Genomic DNA, 12,841 nt, shown 5'->3' with positions numbered 1-12,841 from the left:
TGTTTATTTCAAAAAAGATAGAATAACACTGCTACACTACTAGCTTGCATCTGTTCTCTCTAGGATTGGTAAGTCTGAGACAGCTGGGAAAACACAGTCTGCTTCCCCCCTAGGTACTTGGCTACAGCCCTTTCAGGGCTGGGCTTTTGTTACTTACCTCAAAAAATTGGGGTGGGGGTATCTGTTTCAGCAGGTGAAGCTGATGAGCACCCCCATCTTGATTCAGAGGTACTTTATTTCCATTCTTTGAGAAATGTGGAGTCTCCAAGAACTTCATTCACTCACAAGAAACAATTTAATGCCTTCTTCCTACGCTAATGTAACTGGTTTGCGTAAGATGTTTACACACCCTACTAGCTTCATTACCTGCTTTGACAGATACATCATGTGTAGCTAGGAAACATTATGTTGTTTGCAATCTTAAAATCCCTTTAGAGTCATCTACAGTTCCACTGGAAACACTCTGGAAATCTAAAAATCTACACCTACAGAAGTCAAGACTGTCTGGGCAGATGCTTGTACACTAAAAGAAGAACTCTACAGAATGTATCTGAAATAAGAGTGAAAAATAAAATGGAAGCAGGTGCAGTGAAGACAAAAGAATGGACAGGGACAGGACAGAAAGAATGGGCTAAAAAAGCACATTTAAAGAAATAAAGCCCGTGACCCTATACTGCAATTCCCTCCAAAGGTTAAGAAGAGACATCAAATTCCCGAGTTTTCCCATTCCTCTGCTGTCAGTAGGAGTATTGTTTGTATCCTAATATTTCACATGATAAGACAATTTGCTTCTACAGATCCCCACTTCAGGTCAAACTCAACTGGAGCTAAAAGTTCTAACCAGATGGTGATTTTTCTGAATGCAACACTGTATGCAAGTTGGTTCTGATTTAGGGGGGGAATTTTGGTGTTTGTTTTGTTTTGGGTATTCTTACTTTTTTTTAAAATATAGGGAACAAGACATACCCACAGAAAAAAACCACTGAACTGTTCATAGGTTACAAGTTCAAATGCTGAGCAGTTGTCAGCGGCCAGCATAAAGGTTATGGTCTGTAATAAGGTACAAATACAAAGCCTGTTGGTGGCTTGTCCCACTGACATCACATTTTTGTACCAGGTGCATGGAGACTCCATGTCCTGGTCATGCTTTCTCCAAAATATAAATGAAGGAAATACGATCTCAAGACTAAGGATGGTGGGATCTGGAAAGAGGGAACATTTGCCAAGTGTCTCTCAACAAATACTTCACTTTAGGCACCTTAGGTAAGGCATTATGAAGAAATGGATTTTGTGACGCAACTTTCTTGATATATAAAATATAATCCAACCTTGGCATTGAGAAGGAGGTGTCTGAGTGGCAAACATGACAGTGTCAGCTTTTATCCCAGCAAAAATAAAAGAAATTCCAGTAACTCTCCATCATCATTTACCTTCTTCATCCGTTGAAGACATTTTAAGTTCAGGAAAGCAGGGGATGTATTCTTAATGCATGAGGTTTCATACCTAAGATATTGTTTAGGCTGGTAACTGCCTAGGCTAGTAGCTGACTTTAATTTGTATAAGAAACTGAACACTAAAGCTTGCTCTATCGTGAACCTTTTCAATGTTTGCTTTCTCGTAGTTGTTGGTTGCCAGGGAATTAGTGAATAAACAGAAGTTCTCACCTAAAGCCCTGACCCCTGCAGCTCTTCCTGGTCTGCACCTCTCAGTCAAAACCACACAAAGCCACTCCTGCTCCTGGCAACACAGTAGTTCCTCAGTAAATATGGCCAAATAAGTCAGAACAGCTCCCTGAGAGGCAGAAGTACCTTTGCCAGCAGGAGCAAACAAGGAATAGTGGTACAACTTGATGATTGCCTTGTGAAGTGTTTGTGAGGAGTCCCTGCTTTAACAGAATTTTCATTCATTTAAAGACTATCACAAAGAGCAACATGTTTTATTTCAGACAGTTGCCTAATAAATATTAGACAAAGTAAATAAGTAAAATACTTTACACTTTCACAGGCCTTCCACCCAGGTAATTTTAAAACATTTGATGTGTTAATTCAACACATTAACAAAGTCAGTATGTCTATGCATGCCTGATCTTTTAACACTGCTAAAACCTCACAAATTCCCCTGAAAAAAAGCACAAATCTAATTGAAAGCTCTGACAGTTTTAATCAGGTCCCCAGAACCAGCATTAGGAAGTTAACCATATGTACCAAGGCCTGCAGACCTCAGCCGAAGTCTCACTGCCAGACTCGTAGCCCTGCAAAAGAACTGCCAGTGACAGGGGCACCCAGGGAAATCCCCTTCCCATTCCACTCTCTGAAGAAGTTTTGGGAGAAGAATTTTCCTAAACCCTGAAGCAGTTGCACAAGTTTCTCCCTACTGGAGACAGCAATGAGAAGTTATTACTTGTAAATTGCTCCTTTGCTTTCTAAAATCATATTACTAACAGTAAAGCAGCAGCCAGAAACTTAAGGCATAAACAGAACAAGGAGACATAAATCAGTGGTGACAATTTTCTTTTAAGTAGCACAGAATATAAAATATTCCACAAGCATTGAAGTGCTGGACTTATCCTACACTCTCTGCATTCTCCAAAATCTGATGAATGATTTATCATTCTGTATCTTCACTGCTCTGATACCCAACAATCCAGGCACAGACCTTGACCCTTCTCTGTTGAAAATCATAGAACCCCAAAACAAAATTATATTTCATTTTATCCTCTACTTATGCAAATAAGTATGCAGCAGCTTCATGGCTCATATTGGGCTTCTGTAAACGTGAACACACATGGGCTGTTGGAGCAAGTCCACAGAAGATGATCACAGGGTTGGAGCACCTCTGCTGTGAGGACTGGCAGGGATGGGGCTGTTCAGCCTGGAGAAGGCTCCTAGGGGACACCTTACAGCAGCCTTCCTGTACCTTAAGGGAGCCTATGTGACAGCTGGAGAAGAACAAGGACACATAGTGATAGGACAAGGGGGAATGGCCTTAAGCTAAAAGGGTTTAAAAGGTTTAGATTAGATATTAGGAAGAAATTATTTACTTTTAAATAATGTATGCAGTGGGATACATCTAAACTGATACAAAGAAAAATACCATACAAACCCACAAAAATTCCATTAAATATTTTATTTTAATACTACTGAATAATTTCCAAAAATACTTAGCTAGCAAATTACTTTTATAGAGAAAAGCAGAGCCATCAGTAATATCAAAGCAATATCTAACACTTCCCACCTCATAGTGATTTAAATGAAAAGCAAGATGTATCAACTAAATAAAATGGAGTTCCAGATAGTTCCTAGGATTAATTAAATTTATGATTTAATTATAATCAAGTTTTTGTCATAAGAAATGTGCTGAAAAATAGATTTAAAAGGTGTATTTGTTGCTTATGCTTTTTAAAGTTATTAATGTGTTTGAGATATGTTTATATTTGCTTGTTTTTCATTATACTTTAAGCTTCAATTTTCTTATACAATATGTAATTGTTTGATGATGTGATAGGAAATCACATATTTATTAAGGTGAGGAACATAGCCATTTATTTGTGTGAAGTTGTTACTTGCTCCATGTGACCACAGTGGCTGGTGCATCTGAAAGCTACTATTTGATGACTGATGAGATTCACTGCTGTGATACTGTGATCACTGACATCCAAGAGTGGCAAAATATTTCTAATCTATGGCCAGTTCTGTACGTGTTATTTGTCTCAATATTTGCTAATGGAGCATCCATCGTGCCACTGAAGTCAAGAGGAACAGCACTGGAGCCCTTCCTGTCCAGGGGAGTGACACTGTTCCTCACTTGCAGCTGAGAGCAGCTCAGCTTAACTTGTCCTGCTGTAGCATTTCCCTACGAAATGTGAGTGTTGCAGTGCAGGTGGCAGTGGCCACTGCAGCAGAGCATTCAGAGGAGTGCTGGACAGGCCTCCAGAACACAGAGGTTCTCACTTGGATACGGCGAGTTCCCATGTTCATAGTGGTTCTTAGTTTACATGTTTTAAGTTTATTGATTTAGGAATTCTTCACCCAGTTTTATGTATAAGTTCACGTTTATGTATTTCCCCTAGCTTATGTATTAGTTCTGGGAAGTTCTCCCGTCTTCGATGCTCCATTGGTCTACTCATGTAATTCTCTCCCTTAAGTTTTTCCTATTGGATAGTCCCCTGTTGTCCCCTCCTTCTCAGTCGACCCCCATTGGTTGTTCCCGCTTGTTCCACCCCCATATAAAATACTGTGATCTGTCTCAATTCTTGGGTTTTGACTCTTGATTTTCCAGTGGCAGTGAACCAGCTGGAACCTACACAAAGACCCCTCTCTCGTCCTTTGCCTCTGCTGACGCTTTTACGCCACCTTTGTTTGGGGCTCGCTCCTTGCGAAGGAGCCAGCTTTCCCTGTTTGCTGCAGCTGACAGCTTTCCCTGCTTGCTGCATCTGACAGCTTTCCCTGCTTGCTGCAGCTGACAGCTTTCCCTGTTTGCTGCAGCTGACAGCTTTCCCTGCTTGCTGCAGCTGACCCCTGCCTGCAGCAGCAGAAGCCAAGGACGTGTGCAGCTGGACGCTGTGCTGCCTCAAGCAACCCCAACAGTGTCATGTGAGCACCTTAACATTGGTATTCTTAACATTTTTTATCCTTTCTCCAAGTGGATGGCAGGTCTCCTCCTGGCAGGATGCTGCCAGCTGCTTAACCAGCAAGCTGGAGACTTTGGAAGCATCCACAATGTAAAGCATAGACTCATTTTTCTCTTTATTTTTTTTAAATCCCTCCTTTTCACTCCAGCGTTGGCAGCATGGACAGCTGTCTGTCCCAGACAGCCTGCCCTGCATCGTGGAAGCACATAACAGTGATGTGACCTCCAAACTCAGCTTTATGGTACTTCCTACTGGCTTTTTGGATAAGCAGTTTCCGATTGAGCTCATGACTTCCCCAGCTGCAACAGCAAAGCTTGAGGGCTTGCTCTGCCTGAATTAATAACTTGTTACTGTGATTTGTTTACTAGTTTTGAGTGTACACTACTAACAACTTAGTATCCACAATTCAGTGTAATAATTTAGTTGACATGAGCCACTCTCACTTAAGCACCGCTCATTTACTATCTACCATTTAGAATATTCCAGGGTGCTTGAATTACATATAATTTATCTTGGCCTCTGTAAAAGCTCCCTGGGAGTGATTTCTGTTGCCTTGCGTGTTGCCCATTCAAGTTTCACCACAGCAGAATTATTGTGACAGTGGCAAACTTCCAAATCAGTTTGGTTTGGAACTTCTTTTTTTCTCATTTCTACATCATGCCTCCATTAAATGTAGGATGGTTTAGCTACCTGTTAAAGGTAAATATGATCAATATTCTGAAAATGAAACTCAAAGTAGTCTTCACTCCCTCAGTGCCTTTCACCTGCAACAAAAAACTGGGCTAGAATTGAAAGCAAATGTGGAAGGGGGTCCCAAATTACATGAAGCTAAACAAGATCAGTCAGCATGTCCTAGTGAAGGTTTCTCTGGAAATTTTTTCTTATGATTTCCTGTCATATATATATATATATATATATATATATATATATATATGCTATATTTCTCTCACTGCCCATTTCTTACCCAGGCTTCTGATATCAACCCTTTGTCCCAGAGTGGAGAAGTGGCTGAGCTGCCACATCCTCAGTATCTCTGAGACTAACATGGTGAGATGGTAGCAATCCTCTGGTATCCAAATACATTCATATTCAAGAAAAAAATATATTTAGTGCTAATATAATGGGAGTACAGCTCAGTCCCAAATCACCTGAAGTCTTCCCTGCTATACAGTTAGTCAGGAGCTGTCTAGCAAAGGAAGTAATCCTAATGGGATCTGCAAAGCAAATAAATATAAAACAGCAAGATGCTTCAGACCTCTGACAAAGACCTCTAACAAGAAATTTAAGGAAGATAAAAGCTGGATGAAAATGACACCTGAAAGTTCACAAACTTTAGGAAGCTATAAACAAGCCTGTAAATGTATCCATAATATATAAATACATATATAAATAATAAATATCTCTACACAAATATACACATAAATATACTTCTTGGTTACACAGAGTTTATGAAGAAGCTATCAGTACCATGTACCAATAAATCTGGAGAGAGAGCTCTACATATAGAGACACTTGCCTCTGCAGTGGACTGCCACAAGGTCAGTGAAATTCTTTTCAATAGTTCTGCTTAATCCCTGGCAATAAAGTATATGTGGAATTTTCTGGGTGGAACAAGGATCAATTTATCTATTGGCCAGTGAAGAAAAACCAGTAACTCCCTAAGACAAAACAAGTGAGTATTGTTAACTGAGTATAAGCAGGGAGGTTGGACCAGCCGTGTGCCTTCCATCCTTACCCATTCTGTGACTAATAATTTAACCCCAAAAGAGAATAGTAATTAAAGTGGCTTGAGAATGTATTTCCAATTTCCTCCCCTATTGTTCATTTCTACAAAGTAATCCTAAACAGAAGAGGAATTCACCAAACAGCTCCCAGCAAATTAGCCTGAAATGGACTTGTGATGTTTTGTCCCTTTTATTATACGTTGCTGTGTCTTAGAAGAACAGAAATTTATAGGTAAAGTGAAAAGGGGATGCAGATTTAATTCTCTAGTGCCACTACTATCTGCTATGAAGAAAAAAAAATTATTTCTACTAACTGGACAATCTGATGGAGAAAGCTCAAGCAACTGGTAATGTGTGCTGATATAACTGGGTACAGATTCTCTGTTAAACAAAGACAACTCCAGCCCACAATGAAAAAAGATCTAACATGGGGGAAAAGTAAAACACATTACTACATTGTACTCGGTGATATGATTCTCTTCATTCAAGCTGTAAAGAAACTTTGATTACATCTACAAATAACATCTATTTAAGGTCTGAAATACCTGTGCATACTTTCGATGTAAAATGACAAACCCTAAGGTAGTACAGATACGACATTACACTTTCAGACACTTTGTATGTGTTGTAACCACTAGAGGGAAATCTTGCACCAGTCTGGGTGTGCAAATAAACTAAAATCGAAGCACATAGATGATTTTTAAAAATGCAACAATGAAAATAGCTGTAGGCCTACAAGAAACGTGTGCTCTCTGAAGGAATCTTAAGGGATTCTTAGGAAAGTATCAGTGTTTCACAACAAGTTACGATATTAGATATGAAATTTCAAAAGTTTGTACTTAATGAACGGTGGTACTTTTTTATATCTACTGGCTACTAAACTCAAAATGAATCCTGAGTTTAGGATGAGTTTGGGGCTAAAACGCCCAAACAGTTTCTGAATACATCCAAGCCTCCACACTTGCATCAAGAAGACAGCAATAAAGATTTGCAGACAGTTTTTAATTGGAGCACTTTTCTTTTTCTGAACTAGGTGATACCACGTAATTGACTCGGTCTGTTTTGTACCATGGCATCTACTTTTCCACCTTGAGTGAAGCTCACCTTGAGTGAAGTTCCCAAGAAGAATGCTTTGCTAGTGCAGCTACACTGGCCATAACAGACAATAACAGCAGTAATGTGGGTACAGCTCACACCAATAAAACTGACTTTCTGCCACTTACCATTAACCCCTACTTCCTTTGCAAGATGGACTTCCATGAGCAGTATTACTTTGACAGCTGGACCTTTGGTTCTTAATTAGGTAAAGATATTTTAGAACCTCCCCCTAACGTACTTTTGTGCACAATTCATCTGCATGAGCTTAATGTTTCTGCAGAGTCGTATCATTACTACAAAAAATAATTTGTATCTTTACAAAAATGAAAAGAAAGAACAGAAAAAGTGAACAGGAATTAAATCCTGTAGTCCAAGCAAAAAATCCATCTTAAAACCATTATTTCCATGGCTTTCTTCAGTAACATATTTTAAAGTCAAGTTACAAATCAACAGGTATTTATAGAAAACTTGAGAGGGATGAAAACTGTTGAGAGCACAATAGCAATTAGAAATAATTTTTAATGAATCCCACTCATGCAGCCTAAGACAAGAACAAGAGGTTAATGAAAACAAGGTAGAAAATGTTTCTTGCATTGGCAACTCTGTTAAAAAAAAAAAACAAAAACCAAAACAAAACCAACCTGTTTTTATGAAAATCCCAGAGCACACAATACTTTCAGTAACAAACACTGTGTTCATGCCAAATTAACTCCAATGTAAAAAGTACACCGTGTTCTTCAGTCTCTGTTTTCACTATTAGTATGTCTGCTGATACTGTTCTTTCTTATAAGCAGTTGCTTTTGAAACCCAACATATATGTCCACTCGTCTGAAAATACCATAGACTGCAAAAAGCTTCTGAACACAGTACTATTTTTACCACTGTTGTTATGAGCTGAATCTGGTTTGAATCTGAATCAGAAAAATAAATACAAAGCTATTACAATTTTCTATTATAATCTTATGAGACAGATCATTAAAATACATCATAATCCACCTGAAATACATGAATAAGGCTCTTTCAACTTCCATAAATAAGCCTCTCTTAGAAATCAAATCATCTACCATAAATACTCATCGTTCATGCATTCTACCCAACAGTACATTTTCTGTATCCTAGTATTATTTTTCCTCTTCCATTCTGTATTTCTGAAATTGAATACAGTACCTAGAATTTTTTTTTATAAAAACATTCTTGATACTAGCAACAAATGATAACAAATTACATGGACTAGAAGCAAAACTTTGTATGATACCTACAAGAAATTCATAGGTTTAAATCTGACTAGTAAAAAGACGAGCAAAGAAAATCAAGGATAGCAGTTAGAGTTCCAGTAGTAACTACTGTAATGGCTCCATATTTCTGTGAATTTTTTTCAGAAATGGGACCACAAATCACAATAAAAACAATAGCTGGATGATCTAATCCAGGATAAGAAGCAAACAAACAAAATCACCAGATTTCTGGTAATTAGATGGCTTTTTACATTATAATTCCTAACCACTAGATAGGACTAAGCACAAATTCTTTGGAAACAACAGCACCATGTTTCGTACTGAAGCATCACGGCTGTCTGTGGTTGGCATAAATCCAGATAACATATTTTCTATTTTGAAAAAAACTTTTACTTCAGTGTTCAGCCACTGCTTCTTATGGGAGAAGCTGTATGTTCTCTACTTCCCCTAATCCTCAGTGAATCATAAATTTATAAATTAATTCCAGTTGTTACAGACTAAATACATTAAATACATATTATACATATTATTACATCAATTTTTATTTACTAAAATAAAAGTCTGGGAATTATAAAGCTACACTAAAATGAAATAAATAAGAGCTTCAAAAACGTTTGGTAGAAGAATATTAATTTGACTTGTTTAGCTCAGCCTAATATATACAGACCAAATTGATAATGCAATAATTCAATATCTATTTCTAACAAAAAGGCAGTAAAAATAAATGAAAGATGAAGATTTCATTAGAAATATGAATGGTGCATCAGGATTTACAGTTGGGTTACACGACACCATCAATTCAAGGAAAACTGACTATGGATATTATCTAAAAATGTGTACAGGCAATGGGTTTTTCAGTTTGTGGGGAAAGCGACCCTGACTTGATGGATAAGAATTTTTGCCTTCAAAATAGCTTTATAATCACTAGGTTTTGTTTTATAGAGTAAATAAAACTTTTCAACTCAGGTTAGGCAATGAAGTTCATTCCACCAAAAATGAAGAAATTGTTTTAAGGAACTCATCATGAAAGGAACTGAGCTATGCTCCAAGGGGCCAAGAGAACAACACTTTCCTTAGTGGTCACATCATTACCACCAGTCTTGTGTCATTCATCCACTGTAGAGGAGGTGTCATTTAATTTCCTCTTCAGCCTGAAGGACTGCAGAAGAGAAATAAGATCTACTGGTGTAGGAAAATATGAGGGGAAAATTTTCACCTTTCTTTTTAGCTGTACTTTGCACAGATTGTTTCAAAGAGGGTATGAGCTCTTAACTCACAAAGGGTGACAGAGGATTGGTACACCCTGCCATAGGAGGTGGTTGGAGGGAATACCCTGATTACTTGGCAGCAACATAAAAAAGTAGATTAGGAACCACTTTCAGTGGTTTTGTGAAATCATTTCCTTGGCTTTTATTATAGTATCTGAAAACTAACCAGAAATGTCAAAATATTTTAGATGCTTTGTGAGACAAACTGTTTTGACATTTTGAAACTGTTATCGTTTTCACTTAATCTGAAACTCTTTTTCCAATTGTGTCCAAATTTTTAAAGCTTCAAGTACCATCTCTTGCTACTTCTGTAGCAAGAAAATTTCCCCAGAATTTCCACAATTATAAATAACAAGATTGACCTACAAAGATCCAAAGCAGAGTTCTATCTGTTATGAACTTAACCATTATTAATAACCTTCCATAATAAGACGTTCTTCTCCAGACTGTTTTTTCAAATTTCTGTTCAGTTTCCATTCCATCATCTCCAAATGTTATATACCTTGGCATATAATTTTCATTTTCTTTCCTTTGCCTTTCCTTGCTTGAAGCAAGGCACAGATTACTTTGATCTTATCTGTCCACTTTGACTCTCTTGCAGGCTCAGCAGTTAATAGTGATCACTCTTCTAAGAAATTTAATATGGAAATAGAAAGGACACAACATGAAATTTAAATATCACCGTATAAAGAAAATTTATTGTGCGGAGATGAATAATAAATCAGGTCCATTTTCATGATCGTTTTCATGTCAGAAAACAGACTTAGCTTTAGACTTTCTGCACTGAGGTATTAAGCCTTTATTTAACAGTGTGTACTGATGACCTACATCCTTCTGAACTGCTAGAACAGGAAGCAGCAAGAAGGGCCACCGTGGACCCACCTAAAGCAGAATGGAACCTGCTAACAAGAGAGACCTTGTATGTGCAGCCAATACCACAACGCTGCTCCAGTCCTCAGCTGGAGGAAGATATGAATCGACTTCTCGAAGCTTATCTGCCACATCTTCTCTGTGTAAGACATGATGCAACACTGTATATGTCCTTCTTTATTTAAATATGGTGGCAAACAAGAACCTATGCAAAACCAAGTCTTGTCTTTCCAAAAATCCCAGATGGAATACATGCAACAAAAAAAGAAAATCCTACCATATGTTTTTCATACACAGCTACCACATCAAGGCAAAAATCATAATAAAATGCCGTATGCGTAGTAAGCTTTGAAATGTTGCTCTGTAAGCATTAAAAGGAACACCAAGTTCCCAAGCTCCTCTAAAGCTGTGCTCTTTTCATGCCCTGAACTACCAACATCTCATGCTCATGAGTTGATTCTGTTGGCATGGCCACCAAAGGAATGACAGAATATCTAAGTGCCCATCAGACACATCCACTGGCCAGCCTGCCGCTATGGCCATCTGTTTCTGGACATTGAGCAGAGTAATCCTCCTCTTCCACTGCTTTTGCTCTGAACTGGTGTTTCACTTTTACCTTATGGTAAATTTCACAAAAAATGTCCGGAAGGTATTGCAGCTAAATTAAATTTCTATCTACCCACCCTTTTGTCCTGTCGTTACCCTCAAAATGTGCATAAGAAAGCCGGCATCCCAGTGGCTGGAGCTGCGGTTCTCCCTGCACAGCAGCCCCTTGGGAGTTGTATCAGGTTTGTGCAGTCAGGTTTTGGTAGTGGGGGAGCTATAAGGGTGGCTTCTCTGAGAAACTGCTAGAAGCTTCTCTCACATCCAACAGAGCCAATGTCACCCAGCTCCTCTAAGATGGACCCACTTCTGGCCAAGGCTGAGCCAATCTGCCATGATAATGATGCTAAGTAGAAAAAAAACCTGTTATTGTACAGAAGTAATTGTAGACAGAGAAGACAGGAGTGAGAATACATGAGAGAACCAACAGTGCAGACACCAGGGCCAGCAAAGAAGAAGGGGGAGAAGGTGCTCCAGGCACCAGAGATATATTTGCAGCTCATGATGAAGACCATGGTGAGGCAGGCTGTCCCCCTGCAGCTAGCAGAGGTCCACAGGAGTGCAGAGATCCACCTGCAGTCCCTAGAGGAGCCCCACATGAGACCAGGTGGATGCCTGAAAGAAGGTTGTGATTTTGTGACTCTGTGGGAAGCCCACACTGGAGCAGGCTCCTGGCACAAGCTGTGGCCCCGTGGAGCCCATCCTACCAGGTTTCTTGGCAGGACTTGTGACCTCACAGGGAGCCCATGCTGGAGCAGTCTTTTCTTGGAGAACTGTAAGCCATAGAAGAGGACCCACGCTGGTGCAGTTTTTGAAAAACTGCAGCCCATGGAAAGAACTCATGCTGAAGAAATTCGTGGAAGACTGTCTTCTGTGTGAGGGACTCCAGGCTAGGCCAGGGGAAGGACTTTTCTTCCTGAGGAGGAAGAGGTGGCAGAAACAGCATGTGATGAACTGACTGTAACCCCCATTCCTGTCTTCCTGCTAGCTGTGGCGAAGGAGGTAGAGAATCAGGAACAAAGTTATGTCTGGAAAGCAGGGATGGGTAGAGGGGAAGGTATGTTTAAGATCTGCCATACTTTTCATTATCTTACTCTGATTTTGACTGGTAATAAATTCAATTAATTTCCTCAAGTACCATGATAGCAATCGGTGAGTGATCTTCCCCTGCCCTTATATTAACTCATGAGACTTTCATTATATTTTCTCTCCCCTGTCCCGTTGAGGAGGGAAGTGATAGAAAGGCTTTGGTGGACCCTTGGCAGCCAGACATGTTAAGCCATCACAGGAATCCACCCAGTCCTTCACCCCCGTGTTTCCTAGGGACGGAGCACTCATTCGTGGCAAGCAAGATTTTGGCTGCACCTCAAGCAGGACTTTTGGCAAGGCCTTGGCACCAACACAATTCATACT

The sequence above is a fragment of the Aphelocoma coerulescens genome, chromosome 3, assembly GCF_041296385.1.
Source record: "Aphelocoma coerulescens isolate FSJ_1873_10779 chromosome 3, UR_Acoe_1.0, whole genome shotgun sequence".
Taxonomy (NCBI): domain Eukaryota; kingdom Metazoa; phylum Chordata; class Aves; order Passeriformes; family Corvidae; genus Aphelocoma; species Aphelocoma coerulescens.
Note: the sequence above shows the minus strand (reverse complement) of the source record.